The sequence below is a fragment of the Megachile rotundata genome, chromosome 2 (assembly GCF_050947335.1).
Source record: "Megachile rotundata isolate GNS110a chromosome 2, iyMegRotu1, whole genome shotgun sequence".
Taxonomy (NCBI): domain Eukaryota; kingdom Metazoa; phylum Arthropoda; class Insecta; order Hymenoptera; family Megachilidae; genus Megachile; species Megachile rotundata.
In genome coordinates, this window is record NC_134984.1 from 21,175,820 (window position 1) to 21,187,484 (window position 11,665).

Genomic DNA, 11,665 nt, shown 5'->3' on the forward strand with positions numbered 1-11,665 from the left:
TATTAACATTTTAATGAGCAATGTGATGTTGATATTTTACTTCGGTACATTTCATTTTAAATGTAAAATGATGTTTCACTTGCTGCGTACTTTTAAACGTAATACGGTGCTTGCTAATTGTAATTTGTGAAATTGACATTTTTCTATTTTGTAATTGACGAGTGATATTGATCTTCATATTTTTATACATTCGTATTTAGATTGCTTTCTTGTGTTTTTAAACATGGACTTCTGGGCTTTATCCCTAGATCCTTATATTTTAATTTTTGTACTGCAAGATTCCTCCATGTCCTTATACTCCCAGTATAAAATCAGAAAGGGAATATGTAGAATTTACTACATTTATAAGAATAATTATTTATTATAATGTCAAGAATTAAAGAGCTCGATGACCAACAGAATAATATTCCATAAATACGAGAATAATCGTTTATAAATATTTCGGATTTTCCGATTAACTGGAAGTTTTTCGAGGAAGCACGATCAAAGCCCATGGCAATCAATTTCGGGAAAGCAGTGCTCGGTGAAAAACGACGGACAGACAATCCAGGAGGAGAGGCAGTCTCCTAGAGGAATCCAAGATTCTATCCGAACAGAATTCCTCGTCTCCGAGGTTCATCTTCAATCAGCCTGCTTCTCTATCGATCGCTCGATTCCTCTCTTATCTTCCTCCGTGCACCCTCTCCGACGACCCGCACGCGTCCTACCCCGAGGCGTCTTCGTTCCTCCTCCTCGATTTTTTTTTCTCCGCTCCGCTTCTTTTGCAGCCGCGCGCAATCAGCGTTACAAACACGCGAGCAGCTCTGTTATCCGGTCAAAGAGAACTCGCGCGACGATCTCGTTCGAGAAATCGCGACGCGGAAATGATCCCCGCACGAAATCTGTCCGCTTTTCAACCCTTTCGAGTCTCGCGGTCGCCAGCTCTATGAGCGAGTGTTTGCTCGCGACGATGACGGCCCGTCGCGGGTCTTTGAGGCGTTTCGTACGAATGAAAGAAAACGTTGGACGACTCGGGGAAAAAGAAACGAGCCTGGGAGGAAACCGGAGGCTCGAACCGGAGGATGATGAAGAAGCCGCGGCCCGGGGATGAAAAGAGAGCCGAGGAAAAAATAACGCGGAAACGAAGATGAGACCGCGAGTTGGAATAACAAGGGGACCGAGCTAGACCCTTCACGGAGAAATTGAGAGCGAAATGGAAAGAAAAGCGGACGAAACGGGACGGGGTTACATTCAAATCACCGACGCGCTTTTTCACCGACGAGAATTCAACGACACCCTCTTTCATCGCTTCTAACTATCGCGGTTGTGCCTTGTACATTTCGATGAGACCTACATATTTTCCAATTCTACCCTTCTACCTTTTTCGTCGATTTTTAGTTTTTTAATGATATCGTTATGTTATCTTGGCACGAAAAATACACCTTACTGTCGTTTTCAACTGCTACGTCACTTGACGTAGAAACAAATGCGGGAGTATGGAAATTTTTGTATTTGAAAATTTGGATTTGTGGCAATTTGAGAATGTACGTATTTGAGTACACGAAAATTCTTAAATTTTCGAATATTTGTACATGAAAATCTACAACTGATTTGCGAATACGACAATTATTCTGGAAGATGGAAGAAATTTGAAAGTCTGATCTAAGTAGAAAAATTTAAGAACACAGAAAATGTCACCGACATTTCAATTTAGAAATTTGCAAATTATCCACGTACCTAAACTTCATCTACCTCCACATTTTCATCCACACTTTTTATCTAATTTTTTCAGTAGTATCATAACTTATCCAAAAACATCAAAATTCAAGAAACTAACCAGCCATTTTAGCGAGCGTAGCTTCCGGTCAACGTTACGGTTCCCAGCTGTCGTCGGTCAAGAGTTGGTGAATTTCTGTCGGTGATTTCAATGTAACCGACGGGGGTGGGGCGTTTAGGGTGGTGTTCTCAGAGATGAGAAATGCGCTCAGCCAGATAAGACAGACCCTGGGTTTCGTGCGGGCACATCCTAGATCGCTCCAGGGCTTCGCAGCTCGAAAGATCCGGGCGTTCTAGCGTCTCGACCCTGAACAATTCTCGTTTGAAAAAAAAAACGCGCTCCTCGATGAAAACGTGTTTATTGTCTTGGAGCCGCAAGCTTCGTCGAAGAAGCGCGTTACGTGCCTTTGGTGAAGAATGTGCCACGGTTTTCCGAACAGGATTTGTAGCTTCGAAAACTTTTGAAGGAAACCTCGATCGATGTTGAAACATTTGTGCATACGACATGGTACATTTAAATATCGATGGTTAAGTGAATTATGGATGTCATTTGGAATTGAAGAGTTAATAAGATTTTGCTGTGGGTTATTCTTACTGTAAAGTACTCTTGTTATAAATTATTATGTAACTTGCTGTCAGTTGTATGAAATGGTTGACTGAAGAGTGGGAGCCATTTTGATGAACATAGAGGATACTATTATTGCTGTGAGTTGTATAAAATGGTTGCCTGGAGAGTAGGAGCCATTTTGATGAACATAGAGGATGCTATTATTGCAGTAAGTTATACAAAATGGTTGACTGAAGAGTAAAAACCATTTTGACAAACATAGAGGATGCTATTATTGCTGTGAGTTGTATAAAATGGTTGTCTGAAGAGTAAGAGTCATTTTGACGAGCATAGAGGATGCTGTTATTGCAGTAAGTTATACAAAATGGTTGTCTGAAGAGTAAAAACCATTTTGACAAACATAGAGGATGCTATTATTGTTGTAAGTTATACAAAATGGTTGTCTGAAGAGTAAGAGCCATTTTGACGAGCATAGAGGATACTATTATTGCAGTAAGTTATACAAAATGGTTGTCTAAAGAGTAGCAGCCATTTTGACGAACCCTACTTCACCTAAGTAATATCCCTTTTTAAGTATAATAATTTAAAAAAGTAACAGCTCCTCTACCATAATTCCTTCTCTACCAAAATATTAAAATCCGTATACACCCCATTTTCTCCAAATCCACTTAAGTGAAGATCCAATTAAACATCGAAGTTAATCCAGTTCTAAGCATAGGCTTGCAAACTCGTCAAATTTCGTAGACTCCGATCATCTAATCCTAATCCAATACCGATGGTAATAAGTCGACATCCAATAAACAGTAACACGGTCCGGCAATAGCAAAGTTTCCCCTTCGAGGCGTGTCGGGAAGGTTGACAGCTCGATCGAACGAGGCAACGTTTCAACGATTTCGTTGGAAAGTTGTTAGGACGATCGTACGCTCACGGGTGAATGTCTGTTTCATCGATTCATTTCGCGGCTGTGTGCCCATCAGATAAGCCAGGCTAGCCCGATCTACAGTCGCCAGCCTTCTCATCTGATTCTGACAACTTCTTTTACTCTCCCGGTGTTCTTTTCCTCCTCGGCTCTCTCAGCTGGACACTTATATGGTGATCAAAACGATTTATCTACTGTGACACTGAGGAAGTACATTCATTTTCAATTTGCTGTTAGAGCTTTTTATTATGAGACAAGTTTTATAAAGGCCCATCTATGTATACAAGCTTGTAAAACGAATAAATAAAATGTTCATATTATATACAAGCTTGTAAAATAAATAAATAAAGTGTCTACATATGTACAAGTTGATAAAATAAATAAATAAAATGTTCATATATGTACAAGCTTGTAAAATAAATAAGTAAAATGTCTACATATGTACAAGTTGATAAAATAAATAAATAAAATGTTCATATATGTACAAGCTTGTAAAATAAATAAATAAAATGTCCACATATGTACAAGTTGATAAAATAAATAAATAAAATGTTCATATATGTACAAGCTTGTAAAATAAATAAATGAAATGTCTACATATGTACAAATTGATAAAATAAATAAATAAAATGTTCATATATGTACAAGTTGATAAAATAAATAAATAAAATGTTCATATATATATGTATATGCGGTGAAATGGTATACTTGAAAATAATTGAAACTTTCAGCGAATTTTTACTTGATAGTGAACTTTACAGTGTTTCTTCGAAGGCCATTCAATCTACAGAACTCCGAGTATATTTACCTGTGCATAGTATTTCATTTATATATATTTGAAGATTATAGGCGATCGAAACAATAAATTTTCGCTTGGAGCACCGTGTATATTTGCCTCTGTACGATATTTCACTCGTCTACATTGAAGATACTGTTCGATCGAAGGTCCACCGTGTATACCTTGGTATAGTTCGCAGGTAGCATTCCCTTTGCCACCAGTATCCCCCTAGCCAGCTATCTCGTTCATAAAAAATTCCCTCTTTCGAATGCTGCCTTCTTTCATCTCGGCTCTCGGATTCTCTCAGATTACCACGTACAGCACATCTGCCTTCTAGCGTCGCGGAAATATACTTTAATTTACCGGCTGTCAAAGCGCGCCAGTTTCTTCCGAGTTCTCTTATCAGTGTCCCGTACAATTCCCTCCTCTCTTCGCCCACTTCTTGTTCCGCCACCGCGACGCCACTGTCTTCCCGACGAATTTTCCGCATTTTCCGAAAGGATCGCACCCTGCATATAGATTCCTCTATCGCGACTCGGTCTGTCACGTTAAAGAGGATGTCACCTAACGTCGCCACGGTAATCTATTTACGAAGGATATCGGGACGGCTATATACCAGACAAGATTAGCCGCGATCCGGCTTCTCTCCCTCGGTTAATTTCATTTTTGGTATCGTTAGCAGCTGATCGCGGCTTCGCTCTGACCCTCTCCTTCCCTCTCTAACCGCGCGATACAGTTTGTAATTTGATGGCTGTCGAGGGAAGGAAATTATGGCGTCTTTAATAGAACAGTCCGCGTGAGACGGTAGTCACCGAAAACCGTGACTCGGAGATAATCCGGAAACGAACAGCCACCGAGACATACGTTCGTCTTCTTATCTGACGGGAATACCTGATGAGGTATTACAACGGCGCCGAAGAAGTTGGAAGGAGTTTCGTGAACGGAGGACAGAACGGCGAGAGAAAGATTCGCTGATACGCTGCTAGAGATTCGGGGAATTGATAAGTTCTGTCGTAATTGGAGTAGCTGAAAGAGGAACAAGAATCATTCTCAGAAATTTGATCGAACGATTGTACCTCCTGTTTCGGAGAATGATACCTTTAATTAACACGTTCTACTCTGAGAAACCTGACTTATGACGTTTGTAGCACATTTCTTCATTTAAAAGATATACTTCTTTTTTTTCTTAAAATTATTCTACGTAGTGTTATTATATAAAATTCTTTATTTTTTGGTTTTTTATTTGGACTCGATTGAAGTCGATTACGGTGCAGTCTCGCTATATGGCCCTGGAACAAGTTGTGGAAAGTATGAAAATGTACGAGTGTTTACATACAGTTTCTCTAAAAATTATACATTCTTTCTGTTATATATTTTTCCAAAATGTTTGAATTCTTTGAATTTTAATATTTGAATTTGAAGTTCGAAATTTAAAGATCTTCACGACAGAATAAAATCTGACACAACACAGAATAAAATGACAAGAAGATATAAGAGTATCTCTGAATTATTTGAAAGAGGAAAATCGAAATTAACGCATAAAACGCGGCCCTTTTTTCGGCGTATCCTTTTCAGGAGGATCGTCGAAACGTAACGATCTGGACGCGTTTCCTCGGTACTGAAGGATACACGTAACTCGAACGAGGTAAGACGACAGAAAGGAATGCGACTATAAAGGGTCGAGGGATCGGAGTCTGGCTGTTCGCGATCCAAGCAAAAAGGAGGCTGAAAGGTTCGCTACTGATTTTACAAAGGGACGCAAACCGTTTGGAGTCTCTGAGGAGGCCGATCAGTATTCAGCCGGGGGCTGGCGGGGTCATGTGACGAGCTGGACATACACAAGATTTGCCGGGGATTCTTCACGGTGTACAGGATATGCCTTGCCTGGTAAACTGACCCTACGTGCTCTGGCTCCTTTATACGTCATTCCCATTTCCGATCCGCTCGTCCATGGGAATTTCGATCGGCACGGGCCAATTTATTCCGTTTGCCGTGCACGTGAGTCCACCGGCCACTCGAAAAAGATTTTTCGAGCCCCGAACCTTCCTTTGGTCATTACGATGACCTCGAACGAGGACGACGAGGATCAAACCTGGTCTCGATCGATTCCGCCGTTCAGACGTGATCCTAATCTCGAACGTTGCTCGCGATCAAACGACCGATTAATTTCGGCTATCGTGCGATTCTGGAAGTCGGTAGACTGAAAGTTTTGCTGCTCGTATATTATCGAGATAATGGAACGAGAAAGACAATCAAAATGCAAGTAATCGTGAAATCGCACAACTTTGGGTAAAATTATCAACGTACGTATGAACAACGAAATTTTCGTATTTGCACATTCGTTTCGAGTGTTGACTAAGACTTCGTTCAAACAGATGGAAGTCAAATAAACAGAGTTGCGTATAGCGCGCTCCGGGGTAATGCACCCTAATGCAGGAAACGCAAATTAATTATTTACGAAACCGGTATAATGTTACGATATACTATTTGGAACGCCATTAATGCAATAACACTATAACGTAATAGAAACTATTAAACGCTATTATGATTATAATTAGCCATCCTGATATTTCCGAATGTGCGCTCTTTATTGACGACATTATTCGATAATAAATTTTGAAAGGAAAATCTCATTGAATTCGAAATTATCGCTGAATAGATCGCAATTACATTAACGAGAGATAAATTTGCACTTCGTCATATTCGTTCGGAAAGATTCCTTTAATCAACACAAGCAATTATCGCGAATATCGTTTACACCTTCAGCTCTTCATTTTCGCAAGACAAAACGGATGACTCGTTTTCCGGTTAAGAGGACGCGGCATTTATTCAGCCTCGTTTCAGAACACCTAGGTACGTGTGTATTCATTGCTTATTAACATCGAGTAACGTTGAAGCCACACAAGAAGCTGTTTACAGCGCAGGGAAGATGAGAGTTACTTCACTACCAAGTGTTTCAACGCGCGTTCCCAAGGGGCTTGTATACACGCCTCAGGAAAATGACGTTTACTCGCAAGAAACGTACACGCAAACATCCAAGATAGAAGACCAAGCTTCGGCACGAGACAACAGTCCTCGCTTCTGTACGCGTGCAACAGCAAACGCTTTGCACTCGGTACACGCTAGAATGGATTAGGCAACGTTCCTTAAGTGGATCGTTTGAAACGCTCAACGAATGTCCTTTGATCGATACATCTTTTGGAACAAACTTGTTATTTTAGACACTTCAGAATTTTATGAATTTCGGATTGGAAATTTGAGGATTTGTTGATTTGCGAATTTACACATCTGTGACAATTTGATAATTTGATAGTTCGACAAGTTGAGAGTTTGACAGTTTGACAGTTTGACAGTTTGACAGTTTGACAACTTGACAATTTGACAATTTGACAATTTGACAATTTGACAATTAGACAATTAGACAATTAGACAATTTGACAATTTGACAATTTGACAATTTGACAATTTCACAGTTTGACAATTGGACAATTTGACAATTTGACAATTTGATAATTTGACAATTAGACAATTAGACAATTAGACAATTAGACAATTTGACAATTTGACAATTGGACAATTTGACAATTTGACAATTTGACAATTTGACAATTTGACAATTTGACAATTAGACAATTAGACAATTAGACAATTTGACAATTTGACAATTTGACAATTTGACAATTTGACAATTAGACAATTTGACAATTTGACAATTTGACAATTTGACAATTTGACAATTTGACAATTTGACAATTTGACAATTTGACAATTTGACAACTTGACAATATAACAATTCGACAAGTTGACAATTTGACACTTTGAGGATTTCTAAACTTTGAGATTGTCGCATAAAAAAATTTTAAATTTTGCAACTTTGAATGCATCAAAATTTCCGATACGAGGTATCTACTTCCACACCTACATATACAGGAGACTTATTATCTTTTTCTCTAGTTGATCGAAATATTCCATCTGTCTCATTACGGTTAATGGTGTAATTCATTAATTTTCAGTACAGTCACAGACATACTCTATCTCGTTTACTTGTGACTTTGAGCGATCGCCAAATAATTATATCACCTGAGATATAATCATTCGAACAACATTCGGATTCTAGAACCAGAACCTTCATAACAATACCACAAAAAAAGTGTAGCATAAATTGACAAAGAAGTTAATAGTTCTATAGAAATCAAAATGACTTACATGATCGTCGATTTCGTTCTAACACTTAGAACCTTTACATTCCATAGGGAACGAAGGTATTCCTTCACAATCATCCCGGCACGAACTATCGACGAATCGGATTAATTCGTCCCGCCACCACGAATCTACATCCCCTTACTTCTCCACCCAAGGAAACGTCGTTATTGTTGTCGTGTCCTTTCGTTGAAAATCGACGAAGCGACAGCCGCGACCGTTCCATGGATAAAGCCCGTTTCAGACTAACTGATTGACGCAAATAGAAAGAGAAAGATGAAAGACGAGGTCGTAGGCCGCGACAGCCTTTTTTTCCTCGCAACCACTCCGGGTTTCCCCCTATTTCATTATACAAGCTGCCTCAAAAGAAATGTATAAGGGAGTTATGAATTATTAATTAGGATATTGTTTTTGGCATTTCAGGCGATATAACGCGAAAAAATATGTAGTAGCGTAACACAGACGTTACACTGTATGTTGCACACGCGTTATGATAGATATAGGAATATGTAGAGTATGGAGCATGTGGGATATATGAGTTGGATACACAACGCGTGGGATACACAATGCGTGGGATACACAACGCGTGGGATACACAACGCGTGGGATATACAACGCGTGGGATACACAATGCGTCGAGGACACAACGCTTGGAATACACAATGCGTGGGATACACAACGCGTGGGATACACAACGCGTGAGATACACAACGCGTGGGATACACAACGCGTGGAATACACCACGCGTGGAATACACCACGCGTGAAATACACCACGCGTAGAATACACCACGCGTGGAATACACCACGCGTGAAATACACCACGCGTGGAATACACCACGCGTGAAATACACCACGCGTAGAATACACCACGCGTGGAATACACCGCGCGTGGGATACACAACGCATGAGATACCCAACGCGTGGGATACACAATGCATCGAGGACACAACGCTTGGAATACACAATGCGTGGGATACACAACGCGTGGGATACACAACGCGTGAGATACACAACGCGTGAGATACACAACGCGTGGGATACACAACGCGTGGAATACACCACGCGTGGAATACACCACGCGTGAAATACACCACGCGTAGAATACACCACGCGTGGAATACACCACGCGTGAAATACACCACGCGTGGAATACACCACGCGTGAAATACACCACGCGTAGAATACACCACGCGTGGAATACACCGCGCGTGGGATACACAACGCATGAGATACCCAACGCGTGGGATACACAATGCATCGAGGACACAACGCTTGGAATACACAATGCGTGGGATACACAACGCGTGGGATACACAACGCGTGAGATACACAACGCGTGAGATACACAACGCGTGGGATACACAACGCGTGGAATACACCACGCGTGGAATACACCACGCGTGAAATACACCACGCGTAGAATACACCACGTGTAGAATACACCACGCGTGGAATACACCACGCGTGGGATACACAACGCATGAGATACACAACGCATGAGATACCCAACGCGTGGGATACACAACGCGTGGGATACACAACGCATCGAATACACAACGCGTGGAATACATAACGCATCGAATACACAACGCGTGAAATACACAATACATCGAATACACAACGCGTAGGATACACAACGCGTGGAATACACAACGCATCGAATACATAGCGCGACCACATCCAATTTATGACGATACTCGCGTCGAAGTACAACACGTCAACACACAGCACCTGGGAAAAGCACCCAAGATCCAATGCAAGACACCATAACGTATAACACCGTAACGAGAGTTTATGCATCTGGCAATATACAGTGTCATAACATACAATATATCCACCGTTCCTTACAACGAGCATATAAGCACGTCATTTCACACTTTTCCTGAGGCACCCAATATACCCTCACGGTCCTCGCAAGAAAAGAGCGACAATTTGGCCGCGCGCGTGTTTCGTTCCCCGTTCCGGCTCGATATCTGCTTCTTTCACGCTGCTCGAATTCCTTGAAAGTGCGAAAGAAACGAGAAGATGAATGGAGAAGAAGAAGAGGGGGTGGCGCTCTATTTTGTAGCAAGTTCTTCAGCGAAAGGGACGCGGCATTAAGAAGGCCCGGAAAATGAATGTCAGCCACGAGTACCACTCTGCTCTTCGTCAGGAGATTCCATTCATTTACTTTGCTCCTCGACTTCCGGCGCTTTTTATTGCACGCTTCCGCGTTATGCTCAGCCAGCGTTTCTTCGTGTACGGCGGAAGTTGATTCTTAGAGGAGGCGGTTTCTTTTAATTTCTTTTTACACGTCGATTGCAAGCCTCGCGATATTCTTTGCGGTGCCGGCACAAAAATAGTTGGTCACTGAAGCTTTTCATTTCACCGAGTTTAACCAAAATATTTTATTTGCTGTACTCAATCTTTCTTATAGATGGAGGATTTCAAGGTTCTCATTTCGGAGATTTCAAGAAAAGGAAATCTTAATTGTCAAACCTGATGTAGGTTAAAGAGGTACATTTTTTATTACTGAGATTTAAATACTATTCGATAACTATTTGAGCTTGAAATCAATAAAATAAGTGCACCTACTGATGTGTTTCAATCATGAAACTTTACTGCAATTTAACCTGATGTATGTTATAGAGGTACATTCTTTATTACTGAGATTTAAATACTATTCGATAACTATTTTAGCTTGAAATCAATAAAATAAGTGCACTTATTGCCGTGTTTTAATCATGAAACTTTACTGCAATTTAACCTGATGTAGATTATAGAGATCCACTTTTTGTTACTTAGATCTAAATACTATTTAATAACTATTTGAGCTTGAGATCAATAAAATAAGAGCACCTACTGATGTGTTTCAATCATGAAACTTTACTGCAATTTAACCTGATGTAGGTTATAGAGATCCACTTTTTGTTACTTAGATCTAAATACTATTTAATAACTATTTGAGCTTGAGATCAATAAAATAAGTACATCTACTGTGTTCCAATCGTGAAGCTTCACTGCAACGTATACTTTGGAGTCGATTTAGGGTGAATACCCTTCAGACATAATATCGGAATTATATTCGAAATCACTCAAAAGTTCTAACTTGATATAATTACCCAAGCTCTCACAGCTTACATCACCAAAGGTTGAATATTCATGAGCAGCCATTACCTGCACCACAAATCGTTTGACCCGCGTTAGTCACGGATGCATCAAATATTCACATCTCTGAACGAAAACATTTCGAAGAAGAGCATTTCGAAAGCGGATCGTCCAGGTTGGCCGAAATGGTAGCCCGGAAGATAGGGATCTGTGGGTCTGAACCCGCGCCACGGGGAGCTCGCGATGTCCAGATCTTCAGCAGCGATTACTGCCCTGACAAAGAAGCTGGAACGCTCGGAGTCGATCGTTCAGGAATGCGCCGGCGTTCACGGCGAAGCTTTATTCGTTCGAAATGA

The 11,665-nt window shown here is 40.7% G+C and overlaps 1 long non-coding RNA gene across 1 annotated transcript in view; it reads right to left on the reverse strand.

The window, feature by feature from the left end:
* Nucleotides 1–8,647, reverse strand: part of LOC143263995 (uncharacterized) — a 66,371-nt gene extending 57,724 nt beyond the window's left edge. Inside the window, exon 1 of the long non-coding RNA XR_013037323.1 lies at nt 8,227–8,647. This is a non-coding gene — a long non-coding RNA (uncharacterized LOC143263995). The remainder of the gene's footprint in view (nt 1–8,226) is intronic.
* Nucleotides 8,648–11,665: the final 3,018 nt, after the last annotated feature.